The sequence below is a fragment of the Geotrypetes seraphini genome, chromosome 8, assembly GCF_902459505.1.
Source record: "Geotrypetes seraphini chromosome 8, aGeoSer1.1, whole genome shotgun sequence".
NCBI classification, from domain to species: Eukaryota; Metazoa; Chordata; class Amphibia; order Gymnophiona; family Dermophiidae; genus Geotrypetes; species Geotrypetes seraphini.
Window position 1 is genome coordinate 171,454,687 of NC_047091.1, and position 12,539 is coordinate 171,467,225.

The following is a 12,539-nucleotide window of genomic DNA, read 5'->3' on the forward strand; positions in this document are numbered from 1 at the left end:
TTAGGCAAGAGAGGGGCGGTCCACCCAGGGTGCCATTTTGATGGGAGTGCCCGTCCTCCTCTCTGCCCCCCCCCCCCGCTCCTTCCTTGCTCCCCCACTTCTGCATGCTTGCACTCCTTCCCCCAAACGTCTTTAATGTTACCGATGCGAGCAGCCACCCCAACCCTCTGCTCGCGCAAGCATTGGTTCTTCCTCTGACATCACTTCCTAGACCCTAGGAAGTGACATCAGAGGAAAAGCCGACGCAGGCAGGAGCAGCAAGATTGGGGTCGCTGCTCATGCCGGGAATGTTAATGAAGTGCGGGGGAAGGGAAAGGGCGAATGGGGTGGGGGGTGGAGAACAGGGCGGGGGAAGGGTGCCACCTCCCCCGTGCGCTTTTCACTCTTGCGACGCCACTGTACCTACCTACCAGTGGCAACTCTGTCATACCGTTGCAGGAAAAGTTCGATGTACCTAATATGACACTGTGGAGTCACCTCAGTAACAGCAACACGAACTCCCTCCCCCCCCACACACACACACTTAAGTACTTTGGAGATAAGAGAAAACCCAACAAAAAATACATTCCAAACTTTGGTGTGGTAAAGTTGCCACACCAAAACGGCACAAACTCAAGTATCCCCCCTAGCTCTTGTACGCATGCCCAGGCAAACCAGGAAGTGAAGCGCATCGTGGCACCATTCTTCTATGCCAGTGTATCGCCATGCCATGGCACACTAGTGTGCCTCCTGAGATTTCAGGTGTGCCGTGGCACACTGGAGAGGAGGAGAGGCGCCGGAGCCAGCTGACTGCCTACAGTGCCTCTCTTTCACTCCGGCCCTATTCCCTGTTGACCCTCCCTCCCCCCCACTGGTAGCTCAGGGCCCATCTCAAGGCACTTCACGCATGGCAATGTCACACAATTCCGGGTGCCTCAAACCGCGGCCACTACGGTTAGTGCGTCGTGGCTTGAGAAAGATTGCGAGACATTGTTCTATGCCTTTAAATATAAGCTTTTCAAATTTTGTTTTCACTTTTGGAGGCATATATTTAAAAGCAGAAAGCCCTACCAGTGCTTAGGGGCTTTCACAAGTTTTCTTCTGCTTGCAAATTAATCCCCCTTTCACTGAGCCGAGATAGAGTTTCTACTGTGGCCCGAAGCACTAAATGCTCCGACGCTCTTAGAATTTCTAAGTGTTGGAACAGCATTGGAGCATTTAGCGCCCCGGGCCATGGTAGAAACCTCTAATGCGGCTTAGTAGAAGAGGGCAGATTTTAAAGAAAGAATCATGAGAAATCCTCTCTTCAAACTAGAGAATGACACCTGGACAAACTAGTGCCCGTCCCCGCAGTAACTCAATTTCCCAGTCCCTGCGAGCTTTGTCCCTGCCCCTGCCCCATTCCTGTAATTTCTGCCTTAACCACGCAAGCCTCAGACACTTATGATTTTAAAGTGTTTGAGGCTTGTGCAGATGAGGACGGAGCTTAGGCATTGGTGGAATGAGGCATTATGACATCATAATCTGAGCTCTAGAATGTTGCTACTTGTGATTTTAAAGTGTTTAAGGCTTGTGCAGATGAGGACGCAGCTTAGGCGTTGGTGGAATGAGGCATTATGACATCATAATCTGAGCTCTAGAATGTTGCTACTTGTGATTTTAAAGTGTTTGAGGCTTGTGCAGATGAGGGCGGAGCTTAGGCATTGGTGGAATGAGGCATTATGACATCACACTCTGAGCTCTAGAATGTTTCTACTTAGGATTTTAAAGTGTTTGAGGCTTGTGCAGATGAGGACGGAGCTTAGGCATTGGTGGAATGAGGCATTATGACATCACACTCTGAGCTCTAGAATGTTGCTACTTATGGTTTTAAAGTGTTTGAGGCTTGTGCAGATGAGGACGGAGCTTAGAGGAATGGGGCAGGGACAAGAAAAGAACTCACGGGGATGGGACGGGAAAATGAGTTCCTGCGGAGACGGGAAAAAAATTTGTCCCAGTGTCATTCTCTACTTCAAACACCCTAATGCCTGTTCCGAGCTAGTGCTGTTTTTTTTCAGCAGTAATGGCAGCCTTGTTTTGTGGGCCATTTTCTGAGCACTGGGAGGTCATAGGAAATTACCTCATTAACATTCAATTGACTTATCAGCCCTTTACAAAAGCATAGTAGAAAATGTAGTAACTTAGTAGATGACGTCAGATAAAGACCTGAATGGTCCATCCAGTCTGCCCAACCTGATTCAATTTACATTTTTTTAAATTTTTTTCTTCTTCTTAGCTATATCTGGGCAAGAATCCAAAGCTCTACCTGGTACTATGTTTGGGTTTCAACTGCTGAAGACTCTGTCAAAGCTCACTTCAGCCCATCTACACCCTCCCAGCCATTGAAGCCCTCCCCAGCCCATCCTCAACCAAAGGCCATATACAGACACATAACGTGGCAGAAGAGGTTTTTAGCGCTGGCTGGCATGCTGAATGAACATAAGAGCATAAGAACATAAGCATTGCCTCCGCTGGGTCAGACCCGAGGTCCATCGCGCCCAGCAGTCCGCTCACACGGCGGCCCAACAGGTCCAGGACCTGCACAGTAATCTTCTATCTATACTCTTCTATCCCCTTTTCCAGCAGGAAATTGTCCAATCCTTTCTTGAACCCCAATACCATACTCTGCCCTATTACGTCCTCTGGAAGCGCATTCCAGGTGTCTATCACACGTTGGGTAAAAACCTTCCTAGCATTCGTTTTGAATCTGTCCCCTTTCAACTTTCTAGTTCTTTTATTATTTGAAAGTTTGAAGAATCTGTCCCTCTCCACTCTCTCTATGCCCTTCATGATCTTGTAAGTCTCTATCATATCCCCTCTAAGTCTCCTCTTCTCCAGGGAAAAGAGTCCCAGTTTCTCCAATCTCTCAGCGTATGAAAGGTTTTCCATCCCTTTTATCAGACGTGTCGCTCTCCTCTGAACCCTCTCGAGTAACGCCATGTCCTTCTTAAGGTACGGTGACCAATATTGGACGCAGTACTCCAGATGCGGGCGCGCCATCGCCCGATACAATGGCAGGATAACTTCTTTCGCTCTGGTAGTAATACCCTTCTTGATTATACCTAGCATTCTATTCGCTCTCTTAGCGGCCGCTGCGCACTGTGCCGTCGGCCGTCGGCTTCATTGTCATGTCCACCATTACCCCCAAGTCCCTTTCTTGGGTACTCTCTTTCATTAACATCCCTCCCATCGTATAGTTGTACCTCGGGTTTCTGCTTCCCACATGTAATACTTTATATTTCTACAAGTCTATGACCATCGGAGCAGCGCAGAGCATCCAGTGTGCCGGCCAGTGCTGAAAACCTCTTCCGCGCTTTTGTAAACCAGGGGAGGGGCTATATTTGCGCTAATCTCTGGCATGCATGTTGTCTCCCATGCTAGAGCCCTCTGAGCCTTCTGCATTCACTAACGCACTCGCCAGTCTAATTACTAGTGCTAATCACCTCTGCTGTCCATGTGTGGTTTTGAGCATTGAGCATTGCCGAATTCAGCAAATCTGGATTCGTAACGCGTGACTCCTGTTTTCTGCATTTACCTAATCAGTTGCCAATTTGTGGTCTGACAGTAGCAAATTGCATCAGATGACATGTTTATGGTTTATTTAGAAGGTGTCACCTTTTCTCATCAACTTGAGGAGCTAAATCTGCCTAGTAGGGCCTAAGCGATAGCATTTCTTCGCTCTCGTCAAACCAAAGGAACCGTAATAATTTTGGGATCTGCTCAGTCGATGATTTGTATTTTATTTTTGGTAATGTGAGGATTAAAGGCTCTAAGACAGTGTTTCTCAACTCGGTCCCCGAGTCGCCCCTTGCCCTATCCACAATGAATCAGCATAAACTTGATTTGCATACACTGCCTCCATTATAGGCAAATTTCTTTCATGCATATTCATTGTGGATAGCCTGAAAACCTGCCTGGCAAGGGGCGACTCCGGGAGCGAGTTGAGAAGCACTGCTCTAAGATATCAAGGATGAAAATTTGTGGCATTTAATTCAGTCTATATTTAGGAAACATATGGCATATAGGCATAAGAAAATTCAATTAGAATAAACAGCTTAAAATCATGAAAATAAAATTTGTCAGGTCAAATAAAGGGGTGCCTGATGGTATTTATTTCTGTTCTTTGCAGACTCGCCTGTGGTGGATTTTTTTCTTCTTCTAGAAACCGATGTGCTAATCTTCCTGTCTGACCCAACCGCACCAAACGGGCCCAACTGATCTACTCCGCAGACAAGCTGACTTCAAAGTACCGTCTCCCGAGATTTGGGGCTTACAATTAGGGGGAATCGGTAATTACTGTGTTCCTCAGACCTATACAAACAATTTCCATGTATTACAAATCAACAGAGACGACTGAGCTTTTGAGCCTGACACGGGAGAATCTGTCTCAAGAAAGGAACAAAAAAGGCTTAAAAAAAAAAAAAGTAGAGAGAAAAACTGAATTAAGCTAAAACCTTTATTTCAGTGCTGTTGTGGGATATTTGAAACAATGTCATATAATGCTTTAATCTGTAGGGAAGGTTTTAGATTATGAGTTAATCATTTCTACTTCTCAGTTCCTAGAGATTCCCCAATGCAGCCATTAGATAATCGTAATGCATAATTTTGGGCGAAAATATGAAGAACCAAAATTGATGATTTATTGTCTCCAATCGATAGGATCAGCTTCTCATTACAATTGTGATGCCATGTGACCATGACATAGATTTTGTGCATGTAGCTATGTCAGGTACATTAAAAAAAAAAAAGAATATTGTTTTAAAGGGGCAGTACATCAAAGCCAAATGTGTTTCCACAAGCATGAACTAAAATGCTTAGGCCCGGATTTTATATGCGCTGCTGTCATTGGCGGCCGCATTAAAAATGGCCGATCGTATGTCAGTCACGTGATGGCACAGTTTATAGAATCGCTCCTCGGGGAAAGGCAGGCACTGGAAATGGAGGCCAGGATTTTCAGGGTCTACGTTTCTGGCGCCTACCTTTCACGTGAAACGCACCTATAGAGGCCTACAGTGCTGTCAGGCGTCGTAAAATGCCTCCGTAGGCGTGATTTTGGCACCTACGTTTTTTTTATTTTAAAAGCATTTTTTCCCCCATTTTTTTTTTTTTTTTTAAACGGCATTTTCAATTTAAGTTAGGCGCCTAACTTAAGGTGCCGTTTATAGAATCTGGGCCCTAGTCAATAGGTTAACGCCGGACTTCATCACCGTAGCCAAAGAAGTGCAGGCAGCAAATCTGGCATTGCCCCCTTTGAACACTATATACAAGACACTTCAGTAGGAAATTTGGAAGGGGAGGGTGCATTAAACAGGGCAGATTATTCGTACAATAAGGCCTAGGTATTCACTCCCAGTCCTTGAGGGCCACAACAAGTCAGGCTTTCGGGATATTCCTAATGAATATGTATGAGATAGTTTTACATAACTACAACCTCCATTGCATGCAAATCTTTCTCATGCATAATTAGAGATATCCTGAAAGAGTGACCCATTGGGGGGCCCTTGAAGATTGGAATACCACTGAAATGAGGGAAGAAAAGCACTATTCCCCCCAGTTCTATAAATGGTGCCCAATGTTAGGTGTGCAGTGATAGAATAGGATCAGTTATGCACGTAACTTAATTTGCTAATTGGTGTCAAACTGGCGCTAAGTACCAATAATCAGCCTTAACAAGCAGAATTTGATGCTAATTTGTAGTGATGTCGAAACCAACTTAGGGTCCTATTCTATAAACTGCGCACTTAATTTCTAGGGTGGGTATCTCCAAGGGGAGCGCGGACCTGGGAGGGGCATGGGCGGGCCAGGAGCATGTCAATCAATTAGACACAATGGCGGAGGACACCGTTGGTTAGACGCCTAACTGGCAATACTTAGGCGTAAGCGTTTACACCGGTCTTTTGCACAAGTGCTTGCAGCTAAAGTTAGACGCAAAAATGCAAAATTAGGCCAGTATTCTATAAGGGCAGCTGTGCGTGCAATTGCCGATATAGAATTCTCGCTTAGCGCCCAGGGATTTCGCCCCCTCCCCCGATTCTTTGAATGGCGGCTAAAACATAGGCAGCGAGGAGCGCAGTGCGTAGCACTTGCCAATCTTCAATTAGGCGGCAGTAGACGTCAAAATCTTTGGCGCCTCCTATTTATGCCAGGGTTTCTTTGGCCTAAACACTGGCACCTATGTCCAATTTAGGTGACTAGACACAAAACACACCCAAGATCCACCCCCTAACCACGCCTTGTAGGGCCTTTGACTAGACGCTTACGTGAAAGCCGTAGGCACCCACCAAGTTAGGTGCCTACCACCCAGTTAATTTTAATTTTTGACAATTATGAGATCATTATTTATTGCTGACTAATGGTTTGTTTATTTATCCCCACCCTTATCCAGGGCGAGTTATACATTTGCATACAAAATATCACATTACTTTCTAGGCGCGGGTCCAGGAAGTGACATCAGAGGAAGTACTGATGCTGGTGCGACAGCAGCTTCGGGGTTGCTGCTCATGCCATGAACGTTACAGGGGCAGGAAAGCGGCACGCATGCATGGCAGGTGGGGGGGGGGGGGGTCGGTGGCAAAGGAGCAGGGGGGCGGAGAGGAAGCGGGTGCCTGTGCCTTCATCATGATGGCGCTCGGGGTTGACCGCCTCCCCCCCTCTTCTTACTTCGCCACTGCCTTCTTGCCTATCTTTGGGTGACCTTTACTGAATTTCCACCTTTGGGTTTAGGAAAAAAAAAAAAAATCCTCTCCCATGAAAAATTCCCTCCCTTAAACGCAAGAGTCATAATAACCTTTCATGGGAAATAAGGGCTAGATTCACAAATCTTTTTTCCGGGGGTGATCCGTGGCCGATTATAGCATGCCCGACAAATTCACAAGGTGAAGAAATTCAAATTAGAGGAACGTCCCCCCTCTGACCACACGGATTGCAAGTGTGCGATCCTGGCGCATGTACAGACCATCTGCTTTCCCTGCAGATGGTCTGCGCATGCGGTTTGTGTCCGGGGTTTTTAAAAAAATTGCTAATTTGGTTTTTTTTATACGTGCGCCGACTCTCCTGCTCTCCCCTTCCAGCCAAGCCTTGCCGCCCAGACTCTCCTGCTCTCTGCCACCTTCCCTGCAATGCAAGCCCGCGGGTTTAAAGTGGGGCTACACTGCGGCGTACAGCCCCGCTTTAAACCCGCGGGCTCGCACTGCAGGGACGGCGGATCTCCCCGGTTCACATACCCATTCACTAATGGCCCAAACTTTAATTCCATGCAGCTCCCCCAATATTTTTCAGGAGCTTGGGTCCTTCACAAATCATATAACCGCACATAAGCGGTTGGGAGGATGTTATTCCTTTTTACCTGCTCTGGGAGAAAAAAGAGGGGGGGGGGGCTGACTCTTCTTTCTGCAGTGGGTCAGCTCGCCGTGTGGATTACACGGACCGTACATGTTCTACAAGGCTTTTCAGTTCCACCTTGAAGGCGGACCAAGAATTTTTTGTCTCGGAGCAGAGTGCAGGGCGGCAGTGGAAGATCGGGCAGAGTGCAGGGCGGCAATGGAGCAGGAGAGTCGGCAGAGACGTGTGCGACTGGTCCCCAGCAGTCGCTTCTGTTCTTGATCGGCCAGCCTAATCGGTGTCCCAAATTTGTTTGGTGATTTGCGTCCCTGCCTACCTTGCAAACATTTCCCCTCATTTGCATGCACGGATTTGAAGCGGATCGCAGGACAGGTTTGTGAATCGGGCCGGAGGGAAATCTGCTCGCTAAGGGGGTCGCATACCGATCGGTACACGATCGGTTTGCTTAGTGAATCTAGCCCTAAGTGCGATGTCTTAACCGCTTTGGTTATTTCACATTGGTTTGTTATGCTTCACCCTCTGTTTCCTTAATTGCAGGTCTGCTGGATTATCTATGTGAAAAGATTAGCACGAGACGTGTTGTCTGGCGTTTTGCTTTTCAGCAGCAATTAGCATTTGCACATCATATCCGTAAACTGTTCGCGCTCTGTGTTCAAAATAGGTGTTAGCTCGTATCGAGAACAGTTTTAATTTTAGGAAGGAATTAATGAACTAACTGGCTTGATGACTTATATTTTTGCTTTCTTTCAGAAGCCCCTAATTTCAGTCTCTAATGGAGCTATTAGCCGGCGTTTTTATTCTCTAATGACTGCCATAGAAACCAATAATGTGATGATATAACCCTGGGCTTCGTTTCTTTTATGACCGATGTATTACATGATATATTAAGCCTTTCAGCAAAAACACAGAACTTGGCCCTAAGATATGCAACCGATAAGTGACTATGTCTTGTTCTAAGATTTATGCCTTTTTATATCAATCTGTTTCTTCTGCAAAAGGACTATTGATGGCGCAGAACAAGGGAAGATCTTGAGTGAATTTAGTCCTTAAAGAGTCCCTTCACTAATGGCTTTTTTTTCTTGTATTTTTCGTTGCCAAGTCCATGGAGTAAATGGCCATTAGAGCCCGAGGCTGGAAAAGCCTTGATTTATGCGCAGGAGCCAAATTCAGCATCCAGTCAGGGAGCTACACGGCTCAGAACACGGAGCTGAAGTGCTTCTTGTTACGCTGGTGATTTTCAGCTGGTTGGTGGGCGGCAGAAATGTTTTTCAGTCGGAAAGGTCGGGGGAAATAGCTTGCAGTCTGCAGGCTGCCGTTCCGAAGGAGGGGAACGTGCAGGTCTGCGCATTTATACTTTTACATGTGTGCTGTGGGCGTGGAGAGAGATTAATTGTGAGTCGGCGTAAAGCGGCACACAACGTCCTGTCAGCGACAGCATCGACCGGTCAAAATGCCCGCTGATAAGAACGGCCTTGGAAATGTATTCTGATATAGTAATGCACATGCAGAGGCGTAGTAATGGGGGGTGGGGTCCGCCCTGGGTGCCATATTGGTGAGGTCGCAGGCACCCATCAACCCCTACCGAGGCTGGTTAGGTAACTGAAACTAGTCCCGTCGAAAACAGTCCTCAACTCTTTTCCTAGCTCATAACACTAACAATTATTTAGTGAAAAGCCTGCAATGAAATAGAGAATTTAATTCATGTATTGGTGCTTAAATCATAACTTTGCACGACAAAGCATTTCTCTATCCCCCGAGACTTCTATGTACAGGTCCCAATGCTAACAGGAGCTAACCTGTTAGCATGCGCCAATGCACCCTGATTTGAGTTAACAGCAGGTTTGGGAATTAGACTCCATCGACAATAACAGAGCTTGCGTAATTTAATGAAAATTAAATCGAACTAACGTAATTAGTAAATGAGGCTCTAACTTTGTACCTGGATCTTTTTTTTTTTTTTTCTCTCAACATTTTGTTTCATCTCCTAGCTTGCCATTCATTTAAATCCTCTCTCTGTACATGTAGGGCACCGCCTTCATTTCTAGGGTCTCCTGATTCTTTCAAAACTCCAAGCCTGCTCCATCCTACCTTTTGAGGGGGGGGGGGGGTGCAATTTCTCCAAGTGAGTTAGTTTTGCTCATATGACCCTCACGTAGGGTTACCAGATGTCTGGAATTTCGAGGACATGTCTGGGGGTCCGGGCGGCTTTTCAAAGCCCAGCACTTTGTCTGGGTTTTGAAAAGCTCCCGACAAATTGCCATCAGGCAGCGGGGGCTGTAGGGTGGGGGCTGGGCCTGGAGCGGGATTGGAGGTGGGACTGAGGTGTAACGGGGCAGGGATGGGTGGAACTGGGCGGACCTGTAGGCGGGTCTAGGGGGGGGGGGGGTCTGGATTTTCCGTTTGGAAAATCTGGTAACCCTACTCTCACTCCTAATAAGGCGTGTGGCATATGATCTTGGGCTCTCAACTTTACCGCTAAAGAGTTGTGCCAAACAGAGCTTCTGTCTGAAGTTCATAAAATGTTATGTTTGTAGGCACCTTATCCAGGTGTGCTTGGAAGTTCTTTTTAATCAAGCCTGCGTCTTCCAAAACGATGGGAGCTATTTCTGTGTTTTTCTACCACATTTTGTATTTAGTTTCGGACCATGGTACTTGAGGATCTTCCCTCTCTCCATGCGGTCACCAAGCAATCGCTTAGGAATGAAACCTCTATAACCGAGTTACCGGATTTTCCCCAAGGAAAATCCGGGCCCGACCGCTTCCGATTCAGTTCATCGGGGCTTCCCCTGCTGAGCTGGAAGGGAGAGCAGGGGCTACCAACTCAGCTGCAGGACAAAATGGAACTGGCAGGAGGGAATAGAGGTGGTGGTGAGGAGCTTTGCCTACTGCTTTGCTCTTCTGAGCAGGCACCAGGCGCAGTTCCTTCCCTCTTGTACCAGGCTACGCCTCACAAATAACATGCATATGATTTGCATGCTATTTGCGTGAGCATAGCCTGATAAAAGTAGATCGCTCCCTACCCGGTATTTTTAACCGGATCGACAGAGCTTTGTGCATCTGGGCCTGAATCCCTTTGACACTATCCCGCTGAGCAGGAGTCCTCCAACTGCTTTGCTGCCAGTAGGGGGCAGTGCCTGATTGTTGCGATTTCAGTTGCCAGTATTGGAGCAGGCAGATTTCCTGGAGTTCTGCAGAGTTTGCCTGTTCCTCACTGTTGGAAAAGTGACAGCGAACACAACGGCAGGACTGTGGGTGGAGAACTCCTACTCGGCTTAGCGAGAACAATGCTACCCTGGGGATAGGTAGTGGCGAGGCTCAGGTCGAAATGACGCTTCCAGCTCACTTCAGGTTGACAAAACAGGCTAATGAAATCCTGGGTTACCCACTGTGTATCTGAATATCCAAGAGAAACCAATAATGGGGCAAGGTGTGTTCTCCATTTATTTAATATAATTCCAATTTTCTCAGCGAGCAAAATACTGCAGAATTGACAGCTGTGCAACATCTGTAAATATGTCCCAGTTATTCACCAGAGGCTTTAACAGTAGATTCTCTGGACTAAAGGTTTGGCGCAGCCAATTTCAGCCATTCTGCATCCTTCCACCAAATTAACAGGGCAAATTTCTATATATATATTTTTTTAACCCGCTTCCTCAAAAATTTATCCATTAAATTCCATGGCGACAAAACTAACAGAAATAAGAATTTTGTTGTTGTAGAAATTAGGGCCAGCAAGTTAACGGCCTCTTTTACAAAGCCGCGCTAGCGGTTGCCCTGCGCTAACGGCCCCGAAGCCCATAGAGGTTTAAAGGGCTTCGGGGCTGTTGCCGCGCGGCTTTGTAAAAGAGGCAGTAAGTCATAAGTGAAACTTTGTTATTAGACTAACTTTTCTTTGAGGAGCTTTCGACAGTTATCCTACATAGCACAAATTCATCTAGGTTGGCGTGTCCAACCTTTTGGCTTCCCTGGGCTGCATTGCCTGAAAAAAAAAATGTTTCTGGGGCTGCGCAAACGCTGCAGCAAGACAGAGGAGGGAGCTGGCAAAAATGGTAAATACCCAGGGGTAGCAGAGGAAAACACTGCATCGCCCTCGACCGGGGCCGCACAAAATGCTTCACGGGGCCGCATGTGGCCCTCAGGCCGCAGGTTGGACACCCCTCATCTAGGTCTTAGGCAGCCTGCATATGCCATTATAGCTCTGTAAAAGGAAGGGGAGGTGGAAGTTGACAGAAGTGATGAGACAGCAAAACTTTAGCTGACAAATGTTAAAAAAAAAAGGCTATAAAAGTTTTCTGTCTTGCCTATCAGTCTTCTCCCTGCTCCTTACCAGCCAACAGAATGTACTACCTAGCAAGAAAGATACAAGCTCTTCACACTTCCTGCTCCAGCTCCCCAGGGATGAGGACAAAGCCCTGGAGGTAAGCAGAGTCCAACTACCTGGGTCAGGGGGACAGGTCAGGAAAGTCCAGTCTCAGAAACAGCAAAATTCTTAAATATTTTTTTTCCTACCAAAGGGTCAGCCTGGCAAGTATAGTAAGGACTCAGCTTCTATAAATGGCACCCACATTTGTGCACCGATAAAATTAGCGCTAAGGGGGGGGGGAATTCTATAATCGGCGCTGTTATCGGAGGCCATCTAAGAAGCAGCCTCCGATGGCATGTCAACCATAAATTAGCACCAATTTATAGAATTTCGCTTTTTTTTTCACACCGGTGCCTTACGGGGCAGATTCTATAAACAGTCATCCCAATTGTAGGTAGCGGTAGGCATGCTACCGCTGTCTGACAGCCAATCAGGTTGCACGTTATGAAAAAGAAAAATCCCAGAGGCAGGCCACTTACACTGTAGGTGTTTGTTGCGGGTGCAGGGAGATGCCTAGGGACACTTAAGCTCGCCCAAGGTCGGGCGTAGGCGTGGTTTCACCCAGAGGTGACCTTGGGCGAGCTTAAGTGGCCCTAGGCGTCTCCCTAAGGCCGCAACAGATGCCTGAAATGTAGGCCAGCAAAATGCTAGCCTACATTTCAAACAGACGCGGTCGCTGAGCTGATTGCGTCATCGGGGAGGCCTGCCGAATCAGCTGATCGGGGGTTCCCTTGGTCAGCCGATGGCAAGGGATCCCTCAATCAGGCAGGTGTGATTCTCTAACCAGTGCTTTGTGCCATGGGCGCCGGTTAGAGAA